Below are 12,213 nucleotides of genomic sequence, written 5' to 3'. Positions count from 1 at the left end.
ACTTTTTTTCAACAAACTGTAATCACTGTTTTTCAATCATAATTAAGCCAGTAAGATTTCCTCACCCTTTTTAAAAAAGCTCATAGCTTTTTTAAAAAGCTAACCTAGATATTTTTTTAAGGCCTGGATTGCTTGCAAGAAGTTCTACATTCAGCTTTCTTTCCCCAGTTTTATGAGGTATAATTGGCAAATAAAACTCAATTGTATATATTTAAGACACACAGCATGATGCTTTGCTGCTTAACTAGGGAACGCCTCACACATTTGCATGTCATCCTTGCGCAGGGGCCACACTAATCTCTGTAGTTTTCCAACCCCAGTACCTGGGCTGCCCAAGTAAGCACCTGATATTCTGACATACATACGCATCTGCAATGATTACCACACTAACACTAGTTGGCCTATCTATCACCTCACTTAGTTACCATTTATTTATTTATTTCCTGATTTATTTATTGGGAGAACGTTTAAAATGTACTCTTAACTCTAGGCCCGCTTTTAATTCTACCACAGACAAGCTTGCGCATAATTTACAAAGAAGACGTTGTATTAGTTCCTTTGTCTCCAGGGAAGAATACTATTACAGACTAAATTCACCAGTCTAGATATTCACATTGTTTTGTTCCACATGAGTACTGAGGTAAAGTAGTGTGACCCAAGAGTTTGCTCAGCTATGTAATGAAAAGATTATCCTTTTTATAACAAAAGTCTGAAATTTATGTAGTGCTGCTATTTTTTTTCCTTCCATTTCCACCCACTCAGGTGTGCTATCTGGATACAGTCCTACAAACCTTGTGTTTATGGTTGATACAAAATTTAGCCACAGTTTATTGAGTGGAGAAAGATTCCAGGCTATCATGCACAGGGAAAAAAAGATCACTCTCAAAAATAGTTAGGCAGTTCCTGCAAAATTAAACATATGATCTAGCAATTATATTTCTACCTATATATCCAAAAGAGTTGAAAATATATACCTATAAAAATATGTACATTAATGTTAATAGCAACATTATTTATAATAATCAAAATGTGCAAGCAACCCAAATATCTATCCATTGATTAAAGAGTAAGTAAAAAGTGGTATATCCATATAATGCATTAATACTTAACCATAACAATATATTACTGATTGACCCTAAGCATTGACAATACTTGAAAATATTATGCTTACTGAAAGAAGTCAGACACAAAAGCCACATATTGCATGGTTCCATGTATGTGAAATGGCCAGTGCAAAAAATCCATAGAGATAGTGGTTATCAGTCTTTATTTTTCATATGATGAAAATGTTCTGGAATTAAATAGATTGTGATTTATTGTGATTATTACACAATTATGTGAATATACTAAAATTCATTCAATTGTATACTTTAAAAGAGTGGGTGGTATGATATGTAAATCATATCTCAATTTAAAAAAAAATTGAGAACAGGAGGTGAATGTTTGTGTGAATGGAAACATACGATACCTACATCTGCTTCTGGCCAAATTGGAATAGTAAGGTATAAATTTATCTTCAAACAACGAAGAACTAAAAAACTGACTATATAAAACAATAGCTCTCAAGATGACTTTGGATATTAGGCCAAAAGGTCAGTGCTTTCTGGGAGAAATAAAACAAATAAGAAAACTTCCTGTTGCTCCAACTTACTAAGTGGAAAACTTTCCCGGAGGAGCAACACAGAGTGTGAAAGCCCATTTAGTGACTTTCTGAACTGGGGAAGTGGAGATAGGAGCCTGGAGAAGGCATGGCATTTAGGATTTGGTTGTCTAAGTGAAGAAAAACTGTTGAATATTAAAAAAAATTAATAAGTAAAGCAAACCCCAAAAAGCAAAACAAAACTCCCCCCGAATCCAGAACTAATAAGTTAGTTTAGCACATTTGCAGGATGCCAGTTCATAATAAAAATACCAACCATATTTCTATACACAAACAATAAAATAAATTGAAATTAAACAGTACCACCAAAAATTAAATACTAGGGATATATTCAACTATAGGTACATAAGACTTGTATGCTCAAATCATTGCTGAGAAGCATTAAAGACCTGAAAATAAATAGTTATATTGGTTTTAGGAATTGGAGGTTCGATAATGCTAGGATGACAATTGTCCCAAAATAGATCTATAAGAATTCTATGTTATCCTTATCAAAATCTCAGCAGGTTCTGCATTGTTAGAAATTGACAAGATGATTCCAAAATTCATATATAAATGCAGAATACCAAGAATAATGAAAACAACTTTGAAAAAATAAGAACAAAGTTGAAAGACTCACATTAGCTAGCATTAAGACTTTTTATAAAGCTGAAATAATCATGCATGTATCATATTCACGTCAAGATAGAGAAAAGATCAATGGAATAGAGAGCCCAGATAAGTCCCACTTGTATATATTCAATTGATTTTTAGCAAAGATGCAAAGGCAATTCAGTGGAGAAACTAAGTTATTTCAACACATTTTGCTGGAACAATTGGCTTTCTATGTGCACAAAATGAACTACCCATGCCTTGCTCCATATGCAAAAATTAATTCAAAATTGATCTTAAGCTTAAATATGTTTCATAAAACTAAAACTTCTACAAGAAAACTTAGGAGAAAAAAAATTTTTTGACTTTGTTAATGAAAAAATTTCTTAGATGAACCAAAAAACCCATAAAAGACAAAAATCCATTAGTTTGATCTCATCAAAATTAGCAAAGACTAATAGGAAAAGACAAACCATGACAGAGAAAAAATATTTGCAAATTTTATATCTGATAAAATATTTATATCTAGAATATATATGATACTCTTAAAACTCAATATTAAGAAAGCAAACAACCTAATAAAAAAATAAGCCAAAGTTTTTTAGACACTTCACCAAAGGTGACATTTCCTTTCTCAAATGAAGACATAAAAAAAGTTCAGCATGATTAATCATCAGAGAAATGCAAGTCAAAACCATAGTGTGGTTACACACACCTATTAGAATGGCCAAAGTAAAAACATTGACCATGCTAAATACTGGTGAGCATGTTGTTCAATGTCTAAATTTTCGTAAATTGCCAGTGGAAATACCTGACCATAATGACTTGCCATTCCAGTTCTAGGTATTTATATAAGACAAATGAAAAGTTATATTCATATCAAGACACATATGCAAAGATTTATAGCTGTTTTACTTGCAATATCACCAAAGCTGGAAACAATCCAAATGTCCATGAGGAAGTAAACGGGTGAGTACACTGTGATATATCTATACAATGAAATACTACTCATTTGTAAAAGGGAAGGAATTGTTGATGAAGGCAACAACATAGACGAACCTCAAAATCATTATGCTAAGTGAAAGAAACTAGACAAAAAGTACATACTTTAATATTTATTTAAAAAATCCATCATATGTATATTAACCTATAGTGATCCAAAGTAAATCAGTGGTTGCCTCGGGGGAGAGAAGTGAGTGGGTCAAAAGAGAAGAATAGAGGGGTTACATCAGGATTATCAAAAAATCTGGGGGTGTGAAGAATATATTCACTATTTTGGTTATGTTGATGTTTTACAAGTGCATACATATGTCAAAATTTTGACATAATTACACACTTTAAGCATGTGTAATTAATTGTGTGTCAATTATACTTCAATAAAGCTGCTAACAGATTTTTAAATCACACACGAAATTCTAATTTTTGTACTGTATGCCAATTAGGAGATTGCCACGGAGATAAAACACATTCCAACCTTATAAAGATTAAACCCTAAAGAACACATATACAATGATTTAACAATAGAATATATATATATATATATATATATATATATATATATATATTTCCTTGTTCAAACAATTTTGGAACTGTCTGAACTGTCTGATATTGAAAGTCCCCTAAGTAGCAATATCAAGCAATCATAAATCTAAGTAATCTTTAATTAGAAAAATGCAGAGTAAGCTGGCTCTTCTTGCCTAAGAAGCTGTAGAAGACATAATCATGAGCCAAGCTTTTGGCTATTTTTTTACTTTTATTTTTTCCAGTTTTATTGAAATATAAAAGATATACAAAACTGTATTAGTTTAACATGTACAGTATAATGATTTGACTCATATTGTGAAATTATTGCCAGAATAGGTTTAGTTAAAATACATTATAATGTAGAAAAAAAAAAGAAAGAGAGAGAGAGAGAGGAAGGAAGGAAGGGAGAGAGAGAAAAAAATAGAAAAGTTTTTTTCTTGTGATGAAAACTCAGGTTCTACTCTCTTAACAACTTTTAACTATACCCTATAGCAGTGTTAAGTATAGTCATCATGTTGTACATTATATCCTTAGTACTTATTTTTTTTAACTTTTTTTTTTTTTAATTTATTTTTGAGACAGAGAGAGAGCATGAACGGGGGAGGGGCAGAGAGAGAGGGAGACACAGAATCAGAAGCAGGCTCCAGGCTCTGAGCCATCAGCCCAGAGCCCGACGTGGGGCTCGAACTCACTGACGGCGAGATGGTTACCTGAGCTGAAGTCGGACGCTTAACCGACTGAGCCACCCAGGCGCCCCAGTACTTATTTAGGTGTAAGTTTGTACATTTTGACCACCTTTATCCAAGTCACTCTCCACCCACCTTTTGCCTGTGATAACCATAAATCTGATCATCTTTTCTGAGGTGGATTTTTTGTTTTTTGGGGTTTTGTTTTTGTTTTTGTTTTTTTGATTTCACATATAAGTGAGAGCATACAGGATCATACAGTATTTATCTTTCTCTGTTTGACTTATGTCACTTAGCATAAAGCCGTCAAGGTCCATCCATGTCTTCACAAATGGTGGGATTTCCTTCTTTTTTAAGACTAAATATTCCAGTGTGTGTGTGTGTGTGTGTGTGTGTGTGTCACAGCTTTATCAATTTATCTGTTGATAGACACTTAGGTTTCTTCCATGTCTAGCCAAACTTTATAAATGGCAATAAGTAATGGGAATTTTATCTTCAAAAATTCAGATATTGACAAATAGCTTAGATAACTGTATTTTGGGTTATCCAAATACTGATTTACCCTCATCTCTCTTAAATCAGGATATAATGGTGGCTGTCTTAAACAAAATTTTGCTAGAACATGACATCTTATCAAGAAATGTCATGATTAATATAGTAATTGAACATGTTATTTTAATGCTATGAAAAATTAGGCTGCCACAATAAAGAACTGAAACTATCTTGGTGACTTGCATAGACACATATATATTTGTGAAGTATTAAATAATGAAATGTAGAAAATTATATACATACGTATACATATGTTTATATATATGTATTTATATATATTATATATATATATTTGTGTATGATTCTATGAGCACAGAGAAAAATATGGAGGCATGCCTAGAAGTGTTCAACATAGGACTCTTGCAGTAGCAATGTTGGAAGGGAGAGGCACTAGGGAAAAAAAAAGTTGAAACAAATATGTGGTGTGTTTAGATCACATTAATATATTTGTGTAATTTTTAATATATTGCAGTGTATAACAATAATAGTTATTATTTTAGCACTCTCTTAACCCAACTGATTTAATTCTACTGCATTTAAATATATATATAATGTATATTTAAATTAAACCATATTAAAATGCTAATACTCAACTCCTTATGAACCCAAAAAGGGCAATCCCATATCATTAAAACAAAGATTATGATGATAATTCATGCAGATTTTCTTAATTACCTTAAGTTCTGCACAAAATTGACCTAGAGAGCCTACACATAAGATTTGTAGAGAAAAAATTTATTCATCTATTTTAAAACTAAATATTATTGAGTAGTTCCTTGCTAGTAATTGGGCAAATTATTGTCCAATCAAACTCCCCAGTTATAGGATACATAAAGTTCTGGATAAAAAATATAAAATAAAAACTAAATGTATAGCTGACTTGGGGGGAGAATTAAAGTTGTTGGACGTAAGGGGAAAAAAATCAAGCAAGAATGCAGAAAGAAGACAAGCACTGAAGCTCTGGTGTCCTCAGAGGCCTCTGGGAATGTCTTCTATCTCAGATGCTGCATTTAGATGGATCACAGTGAGAGGATATGAAGCCTGAGTAAGAAGCAGGATGCAAAATCTGGTTTGATAAGCTCTCCATAAAGTCAAAGGAGGGGATGGAGGGCTACTTGACTTTCTCAAGCTTGGCCCTGGAAAGGGAAAAGGAGGGAGAGCATCTCCAAAAATTTCTAACCATATGCATTCATCTGAAGTTGGAAATTTTCATTCCATGTTTGCCACATACCATCATAAGAAAAAATAAAAGTCGTTTAGTTTGATGGTATCCTTGAATATCTAAAAGATTCAAAATATCGATCCTCTCTGGTAGAATACACTTTAGAACTAGATTTTATAAAAGTTTTATAGATAAAACATCAAGATATAAGTTCATAGTAAACAATTATGAGAAAGACATGCAGAAAATAATCCTCACTCTACAAGATAGAGTGGGCCAGCAGAATAAACAAACCGGGGAATCAGATGTTCAAAACCCACATAATTAGTAAATATTAAATAGAAGATATAAACTAATATATTAATAGACTTAAAGTTATGAACGATGATGGCAAAACTTGAAGAAGGTAACCAGAGAATAAAGGGGCCATCCAAATAGGAAAAAAAATATGTAACTTTTAGATATAAGAACAGAGGGAAGAAATACATGGATCCTCAGATATCACAGTGAATTTCAATCACAGCCTATGACATCTTAAAGCAATAATGATAAAGGGAGATTCTTAGAAGTGATCAACACATAATGACATTACTGTCAAGGAATTATACTGAAAGAAGAATGTGTAAGAAAACTAAAAAAGTCTCACACAGTAGAATAATATCTTCAAAATAATATGAAAAAATAATTACCAACCAAAAATGATATACTAAGTAAATTCTGTTTTAAAAAGAAGAATGATAGTGACCACACACACACACACAAATGCTGAGAAGCATAAAGGAAAGGTAAAATTTAGTCTGAATATATCAGCAGTCACATCAGTGAAAACCACAATCTTTCCAGGTCAAAGCTTTTTACTTGATCAAAAATAATCCAAGTTTTAAAATATTTATAAGTAAAATACATTTAACATAATAACAAAACAATTTTTTAAAGTAAATTCATGAAAAAAATATGTTAGGCAAATATAAACAAAAACAAAATGATGTAACAATATCAAGAGAAGAAATAAATGCTAAGGTATAAATTAAAACAAGAGAAAAAGAATGATCATGTATTGATAAAAGGCCTCATTCACCGATAAGACATAGTAAGTCAAATTTACAACCAATAGACACTATATATATCTTACATCTAAGAATACATCTTAATGAGAAATACAGCATATGTAGAAGTGAATAATAAGAAACAACTTGTCAAATATTTAGGACAAAGTTAAAGCAGAAATAAGAGGGGAATATATAGCTTTAAATGTTCCATTAATAATAGAAAAATGAATGTAAATGAACTAAGCACTCAAATTAAGAAATGAGAAAGAAAAGAGCAGGCACAAAAGAAAGGAAAGAAGAATAAGAGTAACAATATATAAGAATAAATGTTAATAATCTAATACACAAAAATATAATAATAGAATTAACAACTCAAAATTGCTTTCTTGAAAATACTAATAAAATTGACAAAACACAGGACAAATATATTTAATGAAAATATATACAGGTGTAACTAAAAAATATTAAGATAAAATGGGATAGAATTATAGTTGCAGCAGAAAGTAAAATGTTAGTTGAAGGATATGTGGACCATATTTGGGGTGGGAGGGAGGAAAAAGGAAACCTGAAAAACCTGTAGGATACAGAACAAATATGAGAACAATTTACAGTTACAGTGTTGATTCAAGAAGAAACAGAAACCACAAAATATTTGAAATCCATTAAAGTAATTGAATCATTAGTTTATAATTTTACATAGGATACATTTTGGTTCAGATTTACATTTATGGGTTATTTCCAATATACCGTTAGAGGAACATGTCATTTTAAACAACAAAGCATACGGGGAAAAAAGGACCAATCATACAAATATAAATTGGAAAGTTCTTAAAATAATGTAAACTGACATTGAAAAACCAAAAAAAAAAAAAAATTATGCCACACTTGGGATTATTTCAAGTACACGATGTAGGTTTTAAATTAAGGACAATAAAAAAAATCTATGAATGCAGTTTAATATAAGCTTACTTTGAAAAATGAAAAAAGACGGATGATCTCATTAGAGGCAAAAAATCATTTAATAAAATTCAACATTATTTTATTACTAAAAATACTTCCTCACAAGGTATAAATAGAAAGGAATTGCTTACAAGGTACATATCCACCAAAGACTTAAGTATTTAATTATAAAATGCTAAAAACACTCACTTTAAAGTCCAGAAGATGACAGAAGGCCTATCCTTATCATTTCACTCTCCCTCACTTTTTTTAATGTTTATTTATTATTTTTGAGAGAGAGAAAGTGCGAGCAGGGAAGAGGCAGAGAGAGAGGGGAGCAGAAGACTCAAAATCAGCTCTGTGCTGACAGCAAGGAGCCCAACATGTGGCTGGAACTCACAAATCATGAGATCATGACCTGAGCTGAAGTCGGACACTCAGCTGACTGAACCACCCAGGTGCCTCATCACTCTCGCTTCCTTTGAACTTCTTGGACAGTGTTGTAAGATAGGCCTTTGCATAACTTACAGCGTGGAGAGGCTGGGGAGAATGTGTGCTCCCTGAGAGCAGCTAATGCCTTAAGATCAGTGAACAGGGTGGAAGTCACCTTTAATCTTTAAGTTACTCTTTTCCAAATGTGCTAGTTAGCTCTTCCTTGGCCACATAAGAAAAAGAGGATAAATTGTTCCTCAAAGAAGAACTTCTTCATGGAAACTGAAAGTGAATGTGCCTCAACTCAAAAAACATGTGAGGAGAGTAGAGACTAGGTTCCTGGTGTTAATCTCACATTCTGGAACTGACTACCCTTTTCTTCTATTAATTTGGAGCAAAATTAATTAGAGAAATGTTGTTCAAAAAATCTGGAAATCACATGTTTACAATTATTTATCAAAGCATGCTAAAATGTATCAGCATCATGATTTTTGGACAGTACATACTACAGTTCAGTAGAAGACCCACTGTCCCTTGGTTCACAGGAGGGTATAAACCCAAATGGAAAGGCTGGTAAGTGAAACGCAAAATCCTACCAGCATAGATTAGACATTTTTATGGCATCCTTTCAGGACTAAGAGTGTCTTTTTTTTTTTTTTTGTCTTAACACAAACTAAAATGCTCTGTAGATCTGTCGCATGTTAGATCTTGATATCAGGATACACATCTCTGTTTCCATGGGGACCAGATACTAGCCAAGATTCACATAGTAGCCAACTTTTTTTTCTCTCTTTGAAGAGCTATTAGTTTCAGAAATAAGGTTAATGGAGTCCAGCAATTGTAGATGTGGCATCCTATGTATTTGTGAGACTAAGAAAGATATGAAATTATATATATATATATGTGTGTGAATATATATATACATATTTACAAGTAGTAATGGCATAGAGTTTACATGTTCTGTTACCAAGTATGCATCCAGATTCTACAAATAAACAACTCTCAACACTCTTAACTTTATTTAATAATTTATAGCTAGATTACCTTTTATATTAATTAATTAATAGTTCTTATTCTATGGACAGAAATATTAATTAAGATTTACCCTTCCCGGTTCAACTGAAGGGATGACTAAGTGGATAATTGGAAAAGATGGGCTAGTTAGTAGAGCCAGAATATATGCAAAAGAAAATAATTTGTTAAAATTTCTGTTTACACGTAGCTATATTCTAGATACTGCTCAGGCAGAGCACCTTGTTGCATAATTTCATGGGGACTAATTCCCATAGTATATACATGCCATGGAATTATGCAACCTGGTAGCCATGGCCAAGTTTTCACATAATTTGCACATTTTTAAAAATTTTACTTTAAATGCAGTATAGTTAACAGTGTTATACTAGCTTCAGGTGTACAATATAGTGATTTAACAATGCCATACGTTATCCAGTGTTCACAACAGGGTGAGTGCACTCCTTTATCCCCATCACCAATTTCACCCATAAACCCCCCTAATTTATGCATTTTTAATGGAATAATTACTAGTTACTAAAAGTAGAAGTCAGCCAAATCTGGGACCATGAACCAATGTCATACCAAATACAGGACATACAGGGCCTGGGAATATGACCAAAGTATAAGGACTGAAGATAAGTTTCAGAGTGTGAATAGAGTTCCTTAGGAGAGAGCACATGAAAACCAGGGAAACTGGTCTACTTGTTGAGGTCAGTGACTATTAGAACAATAGAGAGAAGGATACCAAAGTGTGGGTTTTCAACTCAGTCACTCTGAGTTGAAGCATGTAGGTTTGTGTGTCATATGCCATAGGGAAATTAAAGTATAGGGAAGAGAGCTGATGAATTTGATTTTACAGTGAACTGTGGATGTGGTAATTGTATGTGTTCCGCAAATAGAGTTTGAGCTATTTCACACATAAGCTAAATATATAACAATCTTTTTAAAAATATATTGTTATATACAGAAAGACTAAGCTTTGGAAAAGTAGACTCTGCTTGCAATTACTTAAGGATATTGGTGTTACATAGAGAGTCTCTTGATAAAGATGAAACCCATGATGAGAATTATATAATTATTAGAGAAATATCCCCTAGCTATTATATTAGAAAATCAGTGTGAGAAGAAATGCTATGAAGGACTAAAATCAGCTTTTCAAATCAGGAAATGAATACTTCAGGTATATCCAATAGGTGCTTAGAGAACATGCAAAGGTGGGAAGGGGAGGGAGGAGAAGAATGTCAATGTCAGTGAGTCTGACGTTAGTGTCAAATTGTTGAAGACCCAAAGGTACGTGGTTTTTGTTTGTTTAGAGAGAGAGAGAGAATGAACATGAGTGGGGGAAAAACAGAGGGGGGAAAGAGAGAGAGAGAGAGAGAGAGAGAGAGAGAGAGAGAGAGAGAGGAATCTAAGCAGGCTCCATGCTTCCTGCAGAGCCTGGCATGGGCCTCGATCCCATGACCCTTGGACCATGACCCAATCCAAAATTGAGTCAGTTGCTCAAACAACTGAGCCACCCAGGTGTCCCATCAAAGGCTCATGTTGTGAATAAAGACAGAAAAAAGCCTTTTACTCTGAGAAGACTAGATGAATAGGTTTTTCAGAATGAAGTGCTTAGAGGCATAGAATGTGGCCTGAAGATAAATATCTAGGAATACAACAGTAAGCAGTTCCTGCTTTAAGTGATCACCATAGAAATTGAAGTTATATACTGATATACTTTGTCCTGGATATCAAAATAATCTTCTTAATAATCAGAAAATCCAGAAAATAATAGCATTTTGTATGTTTTTAAGGCTATAGTTTACCAAATAATTTTTCAGTTATTTGTGGTTTATTTGGAGAGAAGATAAGATTTTTTTTTAAAGCAGGACATCCCTAGATGTCAGGTACAGTGGCAGGTATAAAAATGTAAACATCAAATTATCTTGAAAGCCGAATTTACTAGTTGAAAATAAAAGAGAGGAATCCAGGGGGTTGGGGCAAATTCTTTGTGCTAAAGCTTTTTCTTAGATAGCTGATCCATTCCAAGAATCAAATTTTAAAAAGATATTCTTTTTCCAGTTGCTAAAGGGAAGGTGAAATTTAGTAGCCTAAAGAAATGTAGTTAGGAGAGGGTGCACTATAAGGAAAATAAGGAAAAAAAAACAGTCTGATTATACTATATGGGGCTGTTAGGAACCTACAAAATGATGTAGTGTCTTTTTTTTTTTTGAATTAACAACATGCTCTTGGTTCTTGTGGGAAAGGTAGGAGATTGGAAGACAATGGCACATAATAGTCATCATGGAAAACTGAGAATTTAGGTATGCAGACTTATTAAATAAATCTTCTTAGGGACACCTGGATGGCTCAGTCGGTTAAGTATTCCACTCTTGATTTCAGCTCAGGTCATGATCTCGTGGTTTGTGGGATTGAGCCCCAAGTTGAGATCTACATTGATTGTGCAGACCTGCTTGGGATTCTCAGTCTCTCTCTCTCTGTCTCTGTCTCTCTCTCTCTCTCTCTCTCTCTCTCTTTCTCTCCCTATTTTTCTGCCTCTCCCTGCTTGATCATGTGCACACTCATTTTCTCTCTATATACATACATACATACATACATACA

The 12,213-nt window shown here is 33.1% G+C and overlaps 1 non-coding gene across 1 annotated transcript; it reads right to left on the bottom strand.

Moving 5' to 3' along the window:
* Window positions 1-240: 240 nt before the first annotated feature.
* LOC131489761 (U6 spliceosomal RNA) lies at window positions 241-344 on the bottom strand. Its single transcript, XR_009250724.1, has one exon. It is a non-coding gene; the product is annotated as a U6 spliceosomal RNA (small nuclear RNA).
* Window positions 345-12,213: the final 11,869 nt, after the last annotated feature.

This window comes from Neofelis nebulosa, chromosome 1 (assembly GCF_028018385.1).
Source record: "Neofelis nebulosa isolate mNeoNeb1 chromosome 1, mNeoNeb1.pri, whole genome shotgun sequence".
NCBI classification, from domain to species: Eukaryota; Metazoa; Chordata; class Mammalia; order Carnivora; family Felidae; genus Neofelis; species Neofelis nebulosa.
This window is presented reverse-complemented; position numbering and strand designations above follow the sequence as displayed.